Here is a 16,893-nt window from a genome sequence, read left to right on the forward strand (position 1 = left end):
ATATATATATATATATATATATATATATATATATATATATATATATATATATATATATATATATATATATATATATATATATATATATATATATGTGTGTATATATATATATATATATATATGATATATATATATATATAGTCAAGTTTCCCAGACCCAGATTAAGCTCTAATCTTTGACATGTTCAATGAAAAGTCTCCAATCGTTTTTTTGTTGTTGTCCATGACTAGGCTTAAACTGTGTCCCAATTAGTATTACATTTGAATGAATTATAATAACGGTATTATGACTGGCCTGTCTTCTCTTCTCCTCCTCCACGAGGCCCCTGGAGGTCATGAGCTGACCTGTGACTTCTGGGAGCTGGTGGGTCTGGCGCCGCCTGGAGGAGCTGACAACCTGCTGAATGAGGAGTCTGATGTGGACGTTCAGCTCAACAACAGACACATGATGATCCGTGGGGAGAACGTGTCCAAGATCCTCCGGGTCCGTTCCACTGTCACACAGTGCTTCAGGGATCACTTCTTCAACCGCGGATACCATGAGGTACAGTCAAAACTAGTACCCATCCACACAGACACAACAGGATGGATATTCTATTTAACATGTGGGTACAATCTTTCCATGTTTCTGATCTCTTTTTAATAGTAGAAATATATACTGTAATGTCCATCACCTGCTGTCGTAGGGTTCCTATTGCTATTGTTGATGTTAAAGATTTAGGTCTGAATTGTGAATAATTCTATGTTGTCATCCTTGTGCATGTTTACACATCTTTGTGACTTATTTAAAACGTCTTAAGGATCTCTACAGATCGGTGTCCCACCCTCGGGTTGAGCTAACGTGCGCTAATGTGATTAGCATGACGTTGTAAGTAACAAGAACATTTCCCAGGATGTAGACATATCTGATATGGGCAAAAAGCTTAAAATCTTGTTAATCCAACTGCACTGTCCAATTTACAGTAGCTATTACAGTGAAAACATACCATGATATTGTTTGAGAAGATTATCACAATTATCTACTTGAACATGTATTAATAAACTAATTAGGCACAATTATCTACTTGAAAATGTATATATTGACCAATTAGGCAGACTTGATACAACATGTTAAACAGAAATACAATGGTTCATTGGATCAGTCTAAAACTTTGAACATACTGCTGCCATCTAGTGGCCAAAACCTAAATTGAGCCTTGTGTCCTAAGTCAGATAATGGCCTTTCTCTTGCATTTGAAAGATGATGGTACAAAAAATTACAAAAAGAAGAGAAAAAAAATGTATGTTTTTTTTTATTTGTATTATCTTCTACCAGATCTAATGTGTTATATTCTCCTACATTAGTTTCACATTCCCACAAACTTCAAAATGTTTCCTTTCAAATGGTACCAAGAATACGCATATCCTTGCTTCAGGTCCTGAGCTACAGGAAGTTACATTTGGGAATGTCATTTTAGGTGGAAAAAAGGTTCCGATCCTTAAGAGGTTTTTATATCTATATATATATATGAGGTTTAAATCCTTTTGCTCTTTGGAGAGGATAGGTCATCCACAAATGTACACTACCGTTCAAAAGTTTGGAGTCACTTATACATTTCCTTGTTTTTGAAAGAAAGGCATGTTTTTTTTGTCCATTTAAAATAACAGCAAATTGTAGACATTGTTAACGTTGTAAATGACTATTGTAGCTGGAAACGGCAGAGTTTTTATGTAATATCTACATAGGCGTACAGAGGCCCATTATCAGCAACCATCACTCCTGTGTTCCAATGACACGTTGTGTTAGCTAGTCCAAGTTTATCATTTTAGAAGGCTAACTGATCATTAGAAAAGCCTTTTGCAATTATGTTAGCACAACTGAAAACTCTTGTGCTGATTAGAGAAGCAATACAACTGGCCTTCTTTAGACTAGTTGAGTATCTGGAGCATCAGCATTTGTGGGTTTGATTACAGGCTCAAAATGTCCAGAAACAAAGACATTTTCTGAAACTCGTCAGTCCATTCTTGTTCTGAGAAAGGAAGGCTATTCCGTGAGAGAAATTGCCAAGAAACTGAAGATCTCGTACAACGCTGTGTACCACTCCCTTCACAGAACAGCGCAAACCGGCTCTAACCAGAATAGAAAGAGGAGTGGGAGGCCCCGGTGCACAACTGAGCAAGAGGACAAGTACACAGCTTCATTAAATAGTACCCACAAAACACCAGTCTCAACGTAAACACTGAAGAGGCGACTCCGGGATGCTGGCCTTCTAGGCAGAGTTCCTCTGTCCAGTCACAACGTCAACAGTGAAGAGGAGACTCCGGGATGCTGGCTTTCTAGGCAGAGTTCCTCTGTCCAGTCACAACGTCAACAGTGAAGAGGAGACTCGGGATGCTGGCCTTCTAGGCAGAGTTCCTCTGTCCAGTCACAAAGTCAACAGTGAAGAGGAGACTCGGGATGCTGGCCTTCTAGGCAGAGTTCCTCTGTCCAGTCACAAAGTCAACAGTGAAGAGGAGACTCCGGGATGCTGGCTTTCTAGGCAGAGTTCCTCTGTCCAGTCTCAACGTCAACAGTGAAGAGGCAACTCCGGGATGCTGGCCTTCCAGAAGAAAGGTCTTTGTTTCTGGCCATTGGAACACAGGAGTGATGGTTGCTGATAATGAGCCTGTGTAGATATTTCATTTGAAAAAATCATCAGTTTCCAGCTACAATAGTCATTTACAACATTAATAATGTTTGCATTTCAGATCATTTTGATGTTATTTTAATGGACCAAAAAATTTGCTTTTCTTACAAATAAAAAATAAAGACATTTCTAGGTGACCCCAAACTTTTAAATGGTAGTGTGTATGTATAGAATGATCTCTTTGTAAAGCCATTTTAAAGCTATGTTTGTTTGTGTTTGTTTTCCCACAGATCACCCCACCCACCCTGGTGCAGACCCAGGTGGAGGGAGGTTCCACCCTGTTCAACCTGAACTACTTTGGGGAGGAGGCGTTCCTGACCCAGTCCTCACAGCTCTACCTGGAGACTTGTATCCCTGCTCTGGGAGACACCTTCTGTATCGCTCAGTCCTACCGCGCAGAGCAGTCCCGCACCCGCAGGCACCTGTCCGAGTGAGTGGATGGGAGGAATTCATTAAGGCACCCAATGTGCACTATAGCATGGAGGGAATAACTGAACTTGTACAATAAGAAACATTCACTTTTTTTTGTTTTTCGATGCAAAGCATTTAAAAAAAATGCTTTGCACAATATTATTTTATATATGATATATATTATTAAAACATAATATATAATAATAATATATTATTATATAATAATATCATAATATCATAATAATATATATTATTTTATCCACACTATTTTTTCTTTTAGGTATTCTGATGATAAATACCTTTTAGTCTACAGTATATTCTCAGGAAATCCTAGAGTTCTGTTTGTTTACCATAGTACGACCCTATGTTCCTCCCTCTCCTCTGTAGGTACACTCACATAGAGGCAGAGTGCCCCTTCATGACCTATGAGGACCTACTGAGCAGGCTGGAGGATCTGGTGTGTGATGTGGTGGACAGAGTCCTGAAGTCTCCTGCTGCTTCTCTACTCTACCAAGTCAACCCTGTACGTCTGATGTTTTATAAGGAGCTCTTTGCAGCTCCTCTCCTCTCCTCTCCTCTCGTCTCGTCTCGTCTCGTCTCGTCTCCTCTCCTCTCCTCTCCCTCTCCCTCTCCCTCTCCTCCCCTCCGTGGTCTTGATCACTGAGATAGATGTATTCTTAAAGATTTCATCTCATAAAAATGTTTTTTTTTCTATTTGAGATTCAAACTTCCTTTTTGACCTCATTCAAAACGCCTCCCTCAAATCCTTAGTGCGGTGGTGAAAATCTGAACCCGATTTTTAATGTGGTCTGTCCTTTACCTCTTTTGTCGACCCCAGGACTTCAAGCCCCCCAAGAGGCCCTTCAAGAGGATCAACTACTCTGATGCCATCATCTGGCTGAAGGAGCATGACATCAAAAAGGATGATGGGACCTACTATGAGTTCGGAGAGGTACATTTTGACTGTGAATAAATGACATTTGACAAATGGTTTAAGGTCGGCATGAACCACAGTCAATTATAATCACTCTTATCTAATCACTATCTCACTCCAGAATTAATCTTTGACTAGCATGAACCCGTGGTTGTGTGTTTTTAGGACATTTAGTGCTGGCTTGCCTGGGTACAGATTGTGTCTAGTCCTGATTACTGCTACTTTTAATATGGTTCTTTGTCTAGCACTAGGTTTAATCTGTGTTGAGGAAACTGGCACAGATACGCAAAAATGGCCCCTAACTGTTTACCCCACTCATCAATGTATTGTTCAGTGTACATACTCTTCGGCCCAGCTCCTGTTATTATTGTGACGTTATAAAAACCACTCTCCTCCTTGGTTTCAGGACATCCCTGAGGCCCCAGAGAGGCTGATGACTGATGCCATCGGTGAGACCATCTGCTGTGCCGCTTCCCGGCTGAGATCAAGTCCTTCTACATGCAGCGCTGTCCTGAGGACCGACGCCTCACTGAGTCGGTGAGTCCCCGACCAGCAGAGAGCTTACGTCAACGAAAACCATGACCCAGACCTGGAAAACAAACAGCATCTTCATCTACCTTACATCAGAGCTTACCTCCCCAAACCATCACTCCTTTTCCCATTTTTTCAAAATGTTTGAGTTCTGATCTAGAATCAGTTTAGCATTTTAGTTCGTACTGAATAGGCTATGCGATCCATAGGTAAATCATAGGTAACCACCCCGCCTCCCCTCCCTTCCTTTTTTTTAGATCCATAGGAAAATCATAGGTAACCGCCCTGTCTCCCTCCCTTCCATTTTAGATCCATAGGTAACCATAGGTAACTGCACCCGCTCTCCCCTTCCATTTTAGATCCATAGGTAACCATAGGTAACTATAGATAAACCATAGGTAACCATAGGTAACCATAGGTAACCGCCCCGCCTCCTCCCTTCCATTTTAGATCCATAGGTAACCATAGGTAACCATAGATAACCATAGGTAACCATAGGTAACTGCACCCGTCTCCCTGGATTCCTTTCCACCAGAGCTGATCTGAATCACATTCTGGGTTTCCTTCTACTTCACATGTTTTTTTGTAGTCACCCTCCTTTCAGTATTACAGGTGACACGTCCATCTGCAGACCAACTATCTGATCTCAGTCAATTTCACGGAGGGAATTTAGATCTTATTTGGGTTCATGTCTGCGGCCCCGGAGATGAGCCTCCCAAACTCTGTCCTGGGGACCCCAAACTCTGTCCTCGGCACCCCAAACTCTGTCCTGGGTACCCCAAGCTAGGTCCTGGGCACCCCAAACTCTGTCCTCGTCCTCGGCACCCCAAACTCTGTCCTGGGGACCCCAAGCTAGGTCCTGGGCACCCCAAACTCTGTCCTGGGGACCCCAAACTCTGTCCTGGGGACCCCAAACTCTGTCCTGGGCACCCCAAACTCTGTCCTGGGCACCCCAAACTCTGTCCTGGGGACCCCAAACTCTGTCCTGGGCACCCCAAGCCAGGTCCTGGGCACCCCAAACTCTGTCCTGGGCACCCTAAGCTAGGGTCCTGGGCACCCTAAGCTAGGTCCTGGGGACCCTAAGCTAGGTCCTGGGGACCCCAAACTCTGTCCTCGGCACCCCAAGCTAGGTCCTGGGGACCCTGGGCTAGGTCCTGGGGACCCTAAGTTAGGTCCTGGGGACCCCAAACTCTGTCCTGGGCACCCCTAAGCTATGTCCTGGGGACCCAAACTCTGTCCTGGGCACCCCAAGCTAGGTTCTGGGACCTCAAACCTGTCCTGGGCACCCCAAGCCAGGTCCTGGGGACCCCCAAATCTGTCCTGGGCACCCCAAGCTAGGTTCTGGGGCCCTAAACTCTGTCCTGGGCACCCCAAGCTATGTCCTGGGGACCCCAACTCTGTCCTGGGCACCCTAAGCTAGGTTCTGGGGACCCTAAACCGGTCCTGGGCACCCCAAACTCGGTCCTGGGCACCCCAAGCTAGGTCCTGGGGGCCCCAAACTCTGTCCTGGGCACCCCAAGCTATGTCCTGGGGACCCCAAACTCTGTCCTGGGCACCCCAAGCTAGGTTCTGGGGACCCCAAACTCGGTCCTGGGCACCCCAAGCTATGTCCTGGGGACCCCAAACTCGGTCCTGGGCACCCCAAACTCGGTCCTGGGCACCCCAAACTCGGTCCTGGGGACCCCAAACTCGGTCCTGGGGACCACAAACTCGGTCCTGGGGACCACAAACTAGAACGGCGTTTGTCATCCTGGAAATTCGGGTCTTCTCACTAAAACTTATGTAGCATCCGAACGGTTTGGTCTACAAACTATTATGACCCCCCACCTACTTAAACACGATGGTGTACTCCGTTTGGCTCTACGCACCCTCACAAGCCTCATAAGACTCCTCTGGTCTACAAACTATTATGACCCCCCCCCAACTCACCCACCTATGAAAGATGACTCTCTTTAACACGACTCCGTTTGGCTCTACGACCCCTCACAAGCCTCGTAAGACTCCTCTGAAGGTAGCCGGGTACCAGTTTTAAGATGAGGGGAAGTATACAGGGTATACAGGAAAGTATTCCGATTCCTTGTTGTTACATTACAGCCTTATTCTAAAATGGATAAAAAATATGTTTTGTTCATCAGTCTACACACACAGAGTACCCCATAATGACAAAGCACAAACTGTTTTTTTTAATGTACATTTTATGCAAAATTCTAAGCAGAAATAACTTTATTTACGTAAGTATTCAGACCCTTTTGCTTTTGAGACTCGAAATTGAGCTCTGGACATCAGGACTGCGATTACTCACCACGGACAGGCAGAATCCTTTTTTTCCTTTTAACGAGTCTGACGAGCCCGACGCCAACAATATACTGCTTTCTCGGGAAACAGGCCCAGATCCCCGTGATTTAGCGTGAAGAGGAGGCTAAGAAAAAGGGGCCGGAGGGCGGGCTGCCTTCTGAGAATTCGTAGGCGATCAAATAGACGGCCACTTCCATCTATTGTGCTAGCAAACGTGCAATATTTTGGACAATAAAACCTATGCAGAACCAAAACCTTTTGGACCTACGCAGAAGATTAAACTACCAACGAGACATTCAAAACTGTAATATCTCATGCTTCACGGAGACGTGGCTGAACGACGACACTATCAACATACAGCTGGCTGGTTATACGATGTACCGGCAGGATAGAACAGTACCTATGATGAAAATTACAGGCCTCTCTCATCTTTTTTTTAAGTGGGAGAACTTGCACAATTGGTGGCTGACTAAATACTTTTTTTCCCCCACTGTAGGACAGACACTTCACACTTCCTTTTTAGACTCTAGAGGGTTATATCTATGTTTTAGTTTCAATCAAATGAGGAAAAATCTCGTCATTCCACATGATCCTAAAATCTAAAAATAAAAATGAGCAGGTGTTTGTCCTACAGTAACGTTATACTATGCTATTACTGTATATTCTTGTAATGAATCAGATTATATGCACAGACATCAGCACTGCGTCTCTGAAAGACGTTTTGAATATGGGCCCTAAAAAACTACACCTGAATACCTCTGTATTATAGAATTAATATTATCCTCTCCGTGAAATAACTGTTATTGTCTCAGCTGCTCCTCTCCAGTGAAATAACTGTTATTGTCTCAGCTGCTCCTCTCTCCAGTGAAATAACTGTTATTGTCCCTGCTCCTCTCTCCAGTGAAATAACTGTTATTGTCTCAGCTGCTCCTCTCTCCAGTGAAATAACTGTTATTGTCCCTGCTCCTCTCTCCAGTGAAATAACTGTTATTGTTGTCCCTGCTCCTCTCTCCAGTGAAATAACTGTTATTGTCTCAGCTGCTCCTCTCTCCAGTGAAATAACTGTTATTGTCTCAGCTGCTCCTCTCTCCAGTGAAATAACTATTATTGTCCCTGCTCCTCTCTCCAGTGAAATAACTGTTATTGTCCCTGCTCCTCTCTCCAGTGAAATAACTGTTATTGTCTCAGCTGCTCCTTCTCCAGTGAAATAACTGTTATTGTCCCTGCTCCTCTCTCCAGTGAAATAACTGTTATTGTCTCAGCTGCCTCTCCAGTGAAATAACTGTTATTGTCTCAGCTGCCTCTCCAGTGAAATAACTGTTATTGTCTCAGCTGCTCCTCTCCAGTGAAATAACTGTTATTGTCCCTGCTCCTCTCTCCAGTGAAATAACTCTTATTGTCTCAGCTGCTCCTCCTCTCCAGTGAAATAACTGTTATTGTCTCAGCTGCTCCTCTCTCCAGTGAAATAACTGTTATTGTCCCTGCTCCTCTCTCCAGTGAAATAACTGTTATTGTTGTCCCTGCTCCCTCTCTCCAGTGAAATAACTGTTATTGTCCCTGCTCCTCTCTCCAGTGAAATAACTGTTATTGTTGTCCCTGCTCCTCTCTCCAGTGAAATAACTGTTATTGTCTCAGCTGCTCCTCTCTCCAGTGAAATAACATTATTGTCCCTGCTCCTCTCTCCAGTGAAATAACTGTTATTGTCTCAGCTGCTCCTCTCCAGTGAAATAACTATTATTGTCCCTGCTCCTCTCTCCAGTGAAATAACTGTTATTGTCCCTGCTCCTCTCTCCAGTGAAATAACTGTTATTGTCTCAGCTGCTCCTCTCTCCAGTGAAATAACTGTTATTGTCCCTGCTCCTCTCTCCAGTGAAATAACTGTTATTGTCTCAGCTGCTCCTCTCTCCAGTGAAATAACTGTTATTGTCTCAGCTGCTCCTCTCTCCAGTGAAATAACTGTTATTGTCTCAGCTGCTCCTCTCTCCAGTGAAATAACTGTTATTGTCCCTGCTCCTCTCTCCAGTGAAATAACTCTTATTGTCTCAGCTGCTCCTCTCTCCAGTGAAATAACTTTTATTGTCTCAGCTGCTCCTCTCTCCAGTGAAATAACTGTTATTGTCCCTGCTCCTCTCTCCAGTGAAATAACTGTTATTGTTGTCCCTGCTCCTCTCTCCAGTGAAATAACTGTTATTGTCCCTGCTCCTCTCTCCAGTGAAATAACTGTTATTGTTGTCCCTGCTCCTCTCTCCAGTGAAATAACTGTTATTGTCTCAGCTGCTCCTCTCTCCAGTGAAATAACTGTTATTGTCCCTGCTCCTCTCTCCAGTGAAATAACTGTTATTGTCTCAGCTGCTCCTCTCCAGTGAAATAACTATTATTGTCCCTGCTCCTCTCTCCAGTGAAATAACTGTTATTGTCCCTGCTCCTCTCTCCAGTGAAATAACTGTTATTGTCTCAGCTGCCTCTCTCCAGTGAAATAACTGTTATTGTCCCTGCTCCCTCTCCAGTGAAATAACTGTTATTGTCTCAGCTGCTCCTCTCTCCAGTGAAATAACTGTTATTGTCTCAGCTGCTCTCTCTCCAGTGAAATAACTGTTATTGTCTCAGCTGCTCCTCTCTCCAGTGAAATAACTGTTATTGTCCTGCTCCTCTCTCCAGTGAAATAACTGTTATTGTCTCAGCTGCTCCTCTCTCCAGTGAAATAACTGTTATTGTCTCAGCTGCTCCTCTCGTGGTGAAATAACTGTTATTGTCCCTGCTCCTCTCCAGTGAAATAACTGTTATTATTTGTCCCTGCTCCTCTCTCCAGTGAAATAACTGTTATTGTCCCTGCTCCTCTCTCCAGTGAAATAACTGTTATTGTTGTCCCTACTCCTCTCTCCAGTGAAATAACTGTTATTGTCTCAGCTGCTCCTCTCTCCAGTGAAATAACTGTTATTGTTGTCCCTGCTCCTCTCTCCAGTGAAATAACTGTTATTGTCTCAGCTGCTCCTCTCTCCAGTGAAATAACTGTTATTGTCTCAGCTACTCCTCTCTCCAGTGAAATAACTGTTATTGTCTCAGCTGCTCCCTCTCCAGTGAAATAACTGTTATTGTCTCAGCTGCTCCTCTCCAGTGAAATAACTGTTATTGTCCCTGCTCCTCTCTCCAGTGAAATAACTGTTATTGTCTCAGCTGCTCCCCTCTCCAGTGAAATAACTGTTATTGTCTCAGCTGCTCCTCTCTCCAGTGAAATAACTGTTATTGTCCCTGCTCTCTCTCCAGTGAAATAACTGTTATTGACTCAGCTGCCCTCTCCAGTGAAATAACTGTTATTGTCTCAGCTGCTCCCCCTCTCCAGTGAAATAACTTATTGTTGTCCCTACTGCTGTTCTCCTCAGGTGGATGTGCTGATGCCTAACGTTGGAGAGATAGTTGGAGGGTCTATGAGGATCTGGGATGCTGAGGAACTGCTGGAGGGATACAAGAGGGAGGGCATTGACCCAACCCTTACTACTGGTACACTGACCAGGTATGTACATCTACCCCTTACTACTGGTACACTGACCAGGTATGTACATCTAGAACCCAATGGTCACTCTGACAGAGCCTTCCAGATGTACATCCGTCTCTGCAGCACTCCACCAATCATGCCTTTATGGTAGAGTGGTCAGACGGAAGTCACTCCTCAGTAAAAGGCACATGACAACTTTCGAGTTTGCCAAAAGTCACCTAAAGGACTCTGACCACGAGAAACATGGTGTGATGAAAACGACATTGAACTCCCTGGCCTGAATGCCAAGCGTCACATCTGGAGGAAACCAGGCACCGCTCATCACCTGGCCAATAACATCCCTACGGTGAAGCATGGAGGAGGTGGCAGCATCATGCTGTGGGGATGTTTTTCAGCAGCAGGGACTGGAAGACTAGTCAGAGAGATCCTTGATGAAAAACTGCTACAGAGTGCTCTGGACCTCAGACTGGGGTGAAGGTTCACCTTCCAACAGGACAACGACCCTAAGCACACAACCAAGACAACGCAGGAGTGGATTCGGGACAAGTCTCTGAATGTCCTAAAGTGGCCCCCAGCAAGAGACCGGACGTGAACCCGATCGAACATCTCTGGATAGACCTGAAAATAGCTGTGCAGCGACGCTCCCCATCCAACCTGACAGAGCTTGAGAGGCTCTGCATAGGGAGAATGGGAGAAACTCCCCAAATATACAGTCAAGTCACCTCATTCAAGGGTTTTCTTAATTTTTAAAGTTATTTTCTACATTGTTGAATAAAAAAATCTAAATATATTTTAGGTTTCTTCAACATAGCCACCTTTACCTTGATGACAGCGTTGCACACTCTTGGCATTCTCTCAACCAGCTTCATGAGATAGTCACCTGGAATGGATTTCAATCAACAACTTTAAGTGCAGTCGCAAAAACCATCAAGCGCTATAATGAAACTGGCTCTCATGAGGACCATACAGAAAAGGAAGACCCAGAGTTACCTTTGCTGTAGAGGATAAGATTCATTAGAGTTACCAGCCTCAGATTGCAGCCCAAATAAATTCTTCACAGTTCAAGTAACAGACATCTCAGCATCAACTGTTCAGAGGAGTCTGTGTGAATCAGGCCTTCATGGCCGAATTGCTGCAAAGAAACCACTACTACACCAATAAGAAGAAGAGACTTGCTTGTGCTAAGAAACACGAGCAATGGACAGACCGGTGGTAAAAAAATATTTGAGATTTTGGTTCCAACCATTGTCTTTTGTGAGACGCAGAGTAGGTAAACAGATGATCTCACACGTGTGGTTCCCACCGTGAAGCATGGGGAGGAGGAGGTGTGATGGTGTGGAGGTGCTTTGCTGGTGACAATGTCTGTGATTTATTTAGAATTCAAGGCACACTTAACCAGCATAGCTACCACAGCATTCTGCAGCCATACGCCATCCCATCTGGTTTGCGTTTAGGAAATAATACAATATGAGACATACTTCACAAGTCTGATTTTGTACGGCTTAGAATGCCTCTCGGAATGCCTCATCGACGCTGTCAGTTTCATAATGTCATATATATATATATATATAATCATTGTATTGGACCTATCCACTGGTTTTCCTGTTGTCCTAATAACATCCTCACATCCCCTCATTGTAATGGACCTATCCACTAGTGTTCCTGTTGTCCCTAATAACATCCCCTCATTTGTAATGGACCTATCCACTAGTGTCCTGTTGTCCCTAATCACATCCCTCATTGTAATGGACCTATCCACTAGTGTCCCTGTTGTCCCCTGATCACATCCCCTCACATCCCCTCATTGTAATGGACCTATCCACTAGTGTTCCTGTTGTCCCTGATCCACATCCTCACGCCCTCATTGTAATGGACCTATCCACTAGTGTTCCTGTTGTCCCTAATCACATCCCCTCATTGTAATGGACCTATCACTAGTGTTCCTGTTGTCCCTGATCACATCCCCTCACATCCCCTCATTGTAATGGACCTATCCACTAGTGTTCCTGTTGTCCCTGATCACATCCCCTCCACATCCCCTCATTGTAATGGACCTATCCACTAGTGTTCCTGTTGTCCCCTAATCACATCCCCTCATTGTAATGGACCTATCCACTAGTGTTCCTGTTGTCCCTAATCACATCCCCTCATTGTAATGGACCTATCCACTAGTGTTCCTGTTGTCCCTAATAACATCCCTCATTGTATCGGGGACCTATCCACTAGTGTTCCTGTTGTCCCTAATCACATCCTCATTGTAATGGACCTATCCACTAGTATATTCTGTTGTCCCAATCACATCCCCTCGATTGTAATGGACCTATCCACTAGTGTCCCTGTTGTCCCTGATCACATCCCCTCATTGTAATGGACCTATCCACTAGTTTTTCCCTAATAACATCCCTACATCCCTCATTGTAATGTGGACCTATCCACTAGTGTTCCTGTTGTCCCTAATAACATCCCCTCCATTGTAATGGACCTATCCACTAGTTTTCCCTAATCATCCTCACACAAACTGTTGTCAATGTCTGTGATGGTATAGTTACTAACGTTAACGTTGTGTTCCAGAGGAAGTATGGTACCTGTCCCCACGGTGGGCCACGGGCTCGGCCTGGAGAGGTTCTCACCTGGCTGCTGAACAGACACCACATCAGAGACGTGTGTCTCACCACTCGCTTTATCCAACGTATCGACCCTAAACTAAACCTTACCCTGGCGCCCTCTGTCTGCAGCTAGATGGCTGCAACAGACCCAAAGTGCGTCCCAAATAGCGCTTTTTATATATGGTACTTCTTTTAGTCAGGTTCATATTAGTCTGGTAAAAAAGGAAAAAAGTGGTGCACTACTTGGGGTGCCATTTGGGACGGCCCCATTATCTATTAAACTGCAGGAAACCAACACAACGAGAAACCAAGAGCGAGATCCTTAATTAATCAATCATTTTATTTTGTCTATACAAATGTTTAGGTAGATGTTATTACTGGTGTGTATCAGCGCTTGTGTTTTCCTAACCTCCATAACAACGCAGTAGTATCTATTAATATATATATAGTATCTATTAATATATATATATATATATAGTATCTATTAATATATATATAGTATCTATTAATATATATATATATATATATATATTCTATTAATATATATATATATATATATATATATATATATATATATATATTATCTATTAATATATATATATAGTATCCATTAATATATATATATATAGTATCTATTAATATATATATAGTATCTATTAATATATATATATATATATATATATAGATTCTATTAATATATATATATAGTATCTATTAATATATATATATAGTATCTATTAATATATATATATATAGTATCTATTAATTATATATATAGTATCTATTAATATATATATATATAGTATCCATTAATTCACAACCTAAAAGTAAAAGAAATGGAATTAAGAAATGTATCAATTAGGATGAGGATTATTTTTCAGGATACGAGACACAAATCTGCCAATTTAAGGGTTTGAAATGTTATGGTTTTTTTGTTGACAACTTGCAATTAATTCATGCTGTCCAGCAATCCAATATGTTCTCAATAATGTCTACTGTATGTGCTACTAAGATGATGCTTTTGGATGTTTTCCGTGGGAGTTTATTTCCTGGGTCCCAATTGATTCTCTATAACCTACTATAGTTGGCCGATGACTATAGTGATGAGGATGTGCGACAAAGTCAGTCAATCAACATTTAGGTCATGTTTGCTCCTGAGTGGCGCAGCGGTCTAAGGCACTATATCTCAGTGGCACTACAGACACCCTGGTTTGAATCAGGCTGTATCACCACCAGACCAGTCATTATTTAGCGCCGTCCGTGATTGGTCGGTGTAATATCTTGAAATAATTATTAAAGTACTGCTTTCAATATGATTTAAAAACAAGTGTTTATCCTATCTGATTTTGATGTTTAGCCCAATATTGGACTAAATGAGCCTAAAGTTACTCCTTTACAGTCAAGTACCAAGTAGCATGTTATGTTTTGAAGAAGTTGTTTAAATTGGCTCCTGGGCCAGAACAGCCAAATACTCCCTCTTCTCAATTGCAGTACGATTCTAGAAACATAAATCCCTCCCTCTGCTTTCATATCAAATAATTTTACAAATCCTTGAAATACACACTTTTTATTTTTATGTTCCAGTGACGGGCGTTACAGTATGTTCAGTGACAGTGGGCTGGTTATGTGGCCTGGTCTAGGAACAGTGGGTTAACTGGTCTAGGAACAGTGGGTTGACTGGGTTAGCAGTCCTAGGAACAGTGGGTTAGCTGGTCTAGGAACAGGTTAACTGGCCTAGGAACAGTGGGGGTTAACTGGCTCTGTAGGGAACAGTGGGTTAACTGGTCTAGGAAATAGTGGGTTAACTTTCCTAGGAACAGTAGGTTAGACTGCCTGTTCAGGAAGGTGAACGACAGGGGTTTTGAACTGCAAGCCTTCAGTTACTAGTCCAACGCTCAACCACTGGGGCTACCTGCCGCCTCTTACACTCTAACCACTAGGCTACCTGCCTCTACACTCTAACCACTAGGCTACCTACTGCCTCAACACTTCAAACCACTAGGCTACCTGCCACTCTACACTCTAACCACTAGGCTACCTGCCGCCTCTACACTCTAACCACTAGGCTACCTGCCACCTCTACACTCTAACCACTAGGCTACCTGCCACCTCTACACTCTAACCACTAGGCTACCTGCCACCTCTACGCTCTAACTCACTGGGCTACCTGCCGCCTCTACACTCTAACCACTAGTCTACCTGCCACCTCACACTCTAACCACTAGGCTACCCACTGCCTCTACACTCTAACCACTAGGCTACCTACTGCCTCTACACTCTAACCACTAGGCTACTCTGCCACCTCTACACTCTAACCACTAGGCTACCTACTGCCTCTACACTCTAACCACTAGACTACCTGCTGCCTCTACACTCTAACCACTAGGCTACCCTGCCACCTCTACACTCTAACCACTAGGCTACCTGCCACCTCTACACTCTAACCACTAGGCTACCCTGCCACCTCTACACTCTAACCACTAGGCTACCTGCCACCTCTACACTCTAACCACTAGGCTACCTGCCACCTCTACACTCTAACCACTAGGCTACCTGCCTCCTCTACACTCTAACCATTAGGCTACCCTGCCACCTCTACACTCTAACCACTGGGCTACCTGCCACCTCTACACTCTAACCACTAGGCTACCTGCCACCTCTACACTCTAACCACTAGGCTACCTGCCACCTCTACACTCTAACCACTAGGCTACCTGCCACCTCTACACTCCTAACCACTAGGCTACCTGCCACCTCTACACTCTAACCACTAGGCTACCTGCCACCTCTACACTCTAACCACTAGGCTACCTGCCGCCTCTACACTCTAACCACTAGGCTACCTGCCACCTCTACACTCTAACCACTGGGCTACCTGCCACCTCTACACTCTAACCACTAGGCTACCTGCCACCTCTACACTCTAACCACTAGGCTACCTGCCGCCTCTACACTCTAACCACTAGGCTACCTGCCACCTCTACACTCTAACCACTAGGCTACCTGCCACCTGGGCACTGAACCACTAGGCTACCTGCCACCTCACACTCTAACCACTAGGCTACCTGCCACCTCTGCACTCTAACCACCAGCCACCACCTCTACACTTCTAGCCACTGGGCTACCTGCCGCCCATAAAACCACTAGGCTACCTGCCACCTCTACACTCTAACCACTAGGCTACCTGCCACACCTACACTCTAACCACTAGGCTACCTGCCACCTCTACACTCTAACCACTAGGCTACCTGCACCTCTACACTCTAACCACTAGGCTGCCTGCTGCCTCTACCTCCTAACCCACTAGGCTACCTGCCACCTCTTACAGACTCCTAACCACTAGGCTACCTGCCCACCTCTACCTCCTAACCACTGGGCTACCTGCCTCCTCTTTACACTCAACCACTAGGCTACCTGCCACCTCACTCAATCCACTTTTAGGTTACCGTCACCTCTACCTCACAACCACTAGGCTACCTGCCTCCTCTGACACTCTAACCACTGGGTTACCTGCCACCTCTACACTCTAACCACTAGGCTACCTGCCACCTCTACACTCTAACCACTAGGCTACCCTGCCACCTCTACACTCTAACCACTAGGCTACCTGCCTCCTCTACACTCTAACCACTGGGCTATCTGCCGCCTCTACACTCTAACCACTAGGCTACCTGCCGCCTCTACACTCTAACCACTGGGCTACCTGCCACCTCTACACTCTAACCACTAGACTACCCTGCCACCCGACGAGGCGTTGTGTGTTAACGGGCGCCTGACTGACAAAGTGGGGGTGCAATGTTTTTCTCTTCTTCTCACTCAAATCATCGACATGAACTCCAACTTGTAGCACCAGTCATGGAGATTTATTCTGATATAAACAGCATACAATGCAATGCACGGCACATTATCCAACTTTTCACTCGGGCATTTACAAAACAAAAAGCTCTGCTCTCACGCT

The 16,893-nt window shown here is 44.3% G+C and overlaps 1 pseudogene; it reads left to right on the top strand.

The window, feature by feature from the left end:
* The first annotated feature begins 285 nt into the window (after positions 1–285).
* On the top strand, positions 286–10,321 carry LOC127926104 (asparagine--tRNA ligase, cytoplasmic-like; annotated as a pseudogene).
* Positions 10,322–16,893: the final 6,572 nt, after the last annotated feature.

The sequence above is a fragment of the Oncorhynchus keta genome, unplaced genomic scaffold (genome assembly GCF_023373465.1).
Source record: "Oncorhynchus keta strain PuntledgeMale-10-30-2019 unplaced genomic scaffold, Oket_V2 Un_contig_6803_pilon_pilon, whole genome shotgun sequence".
NCBI classification, from domain to species: Eukaryota; Metazoa; Chordata; class Actinopteri; order Salmoniformes; family Salmonidae; genus Oncorhynchus; species Oncorhynchus keta.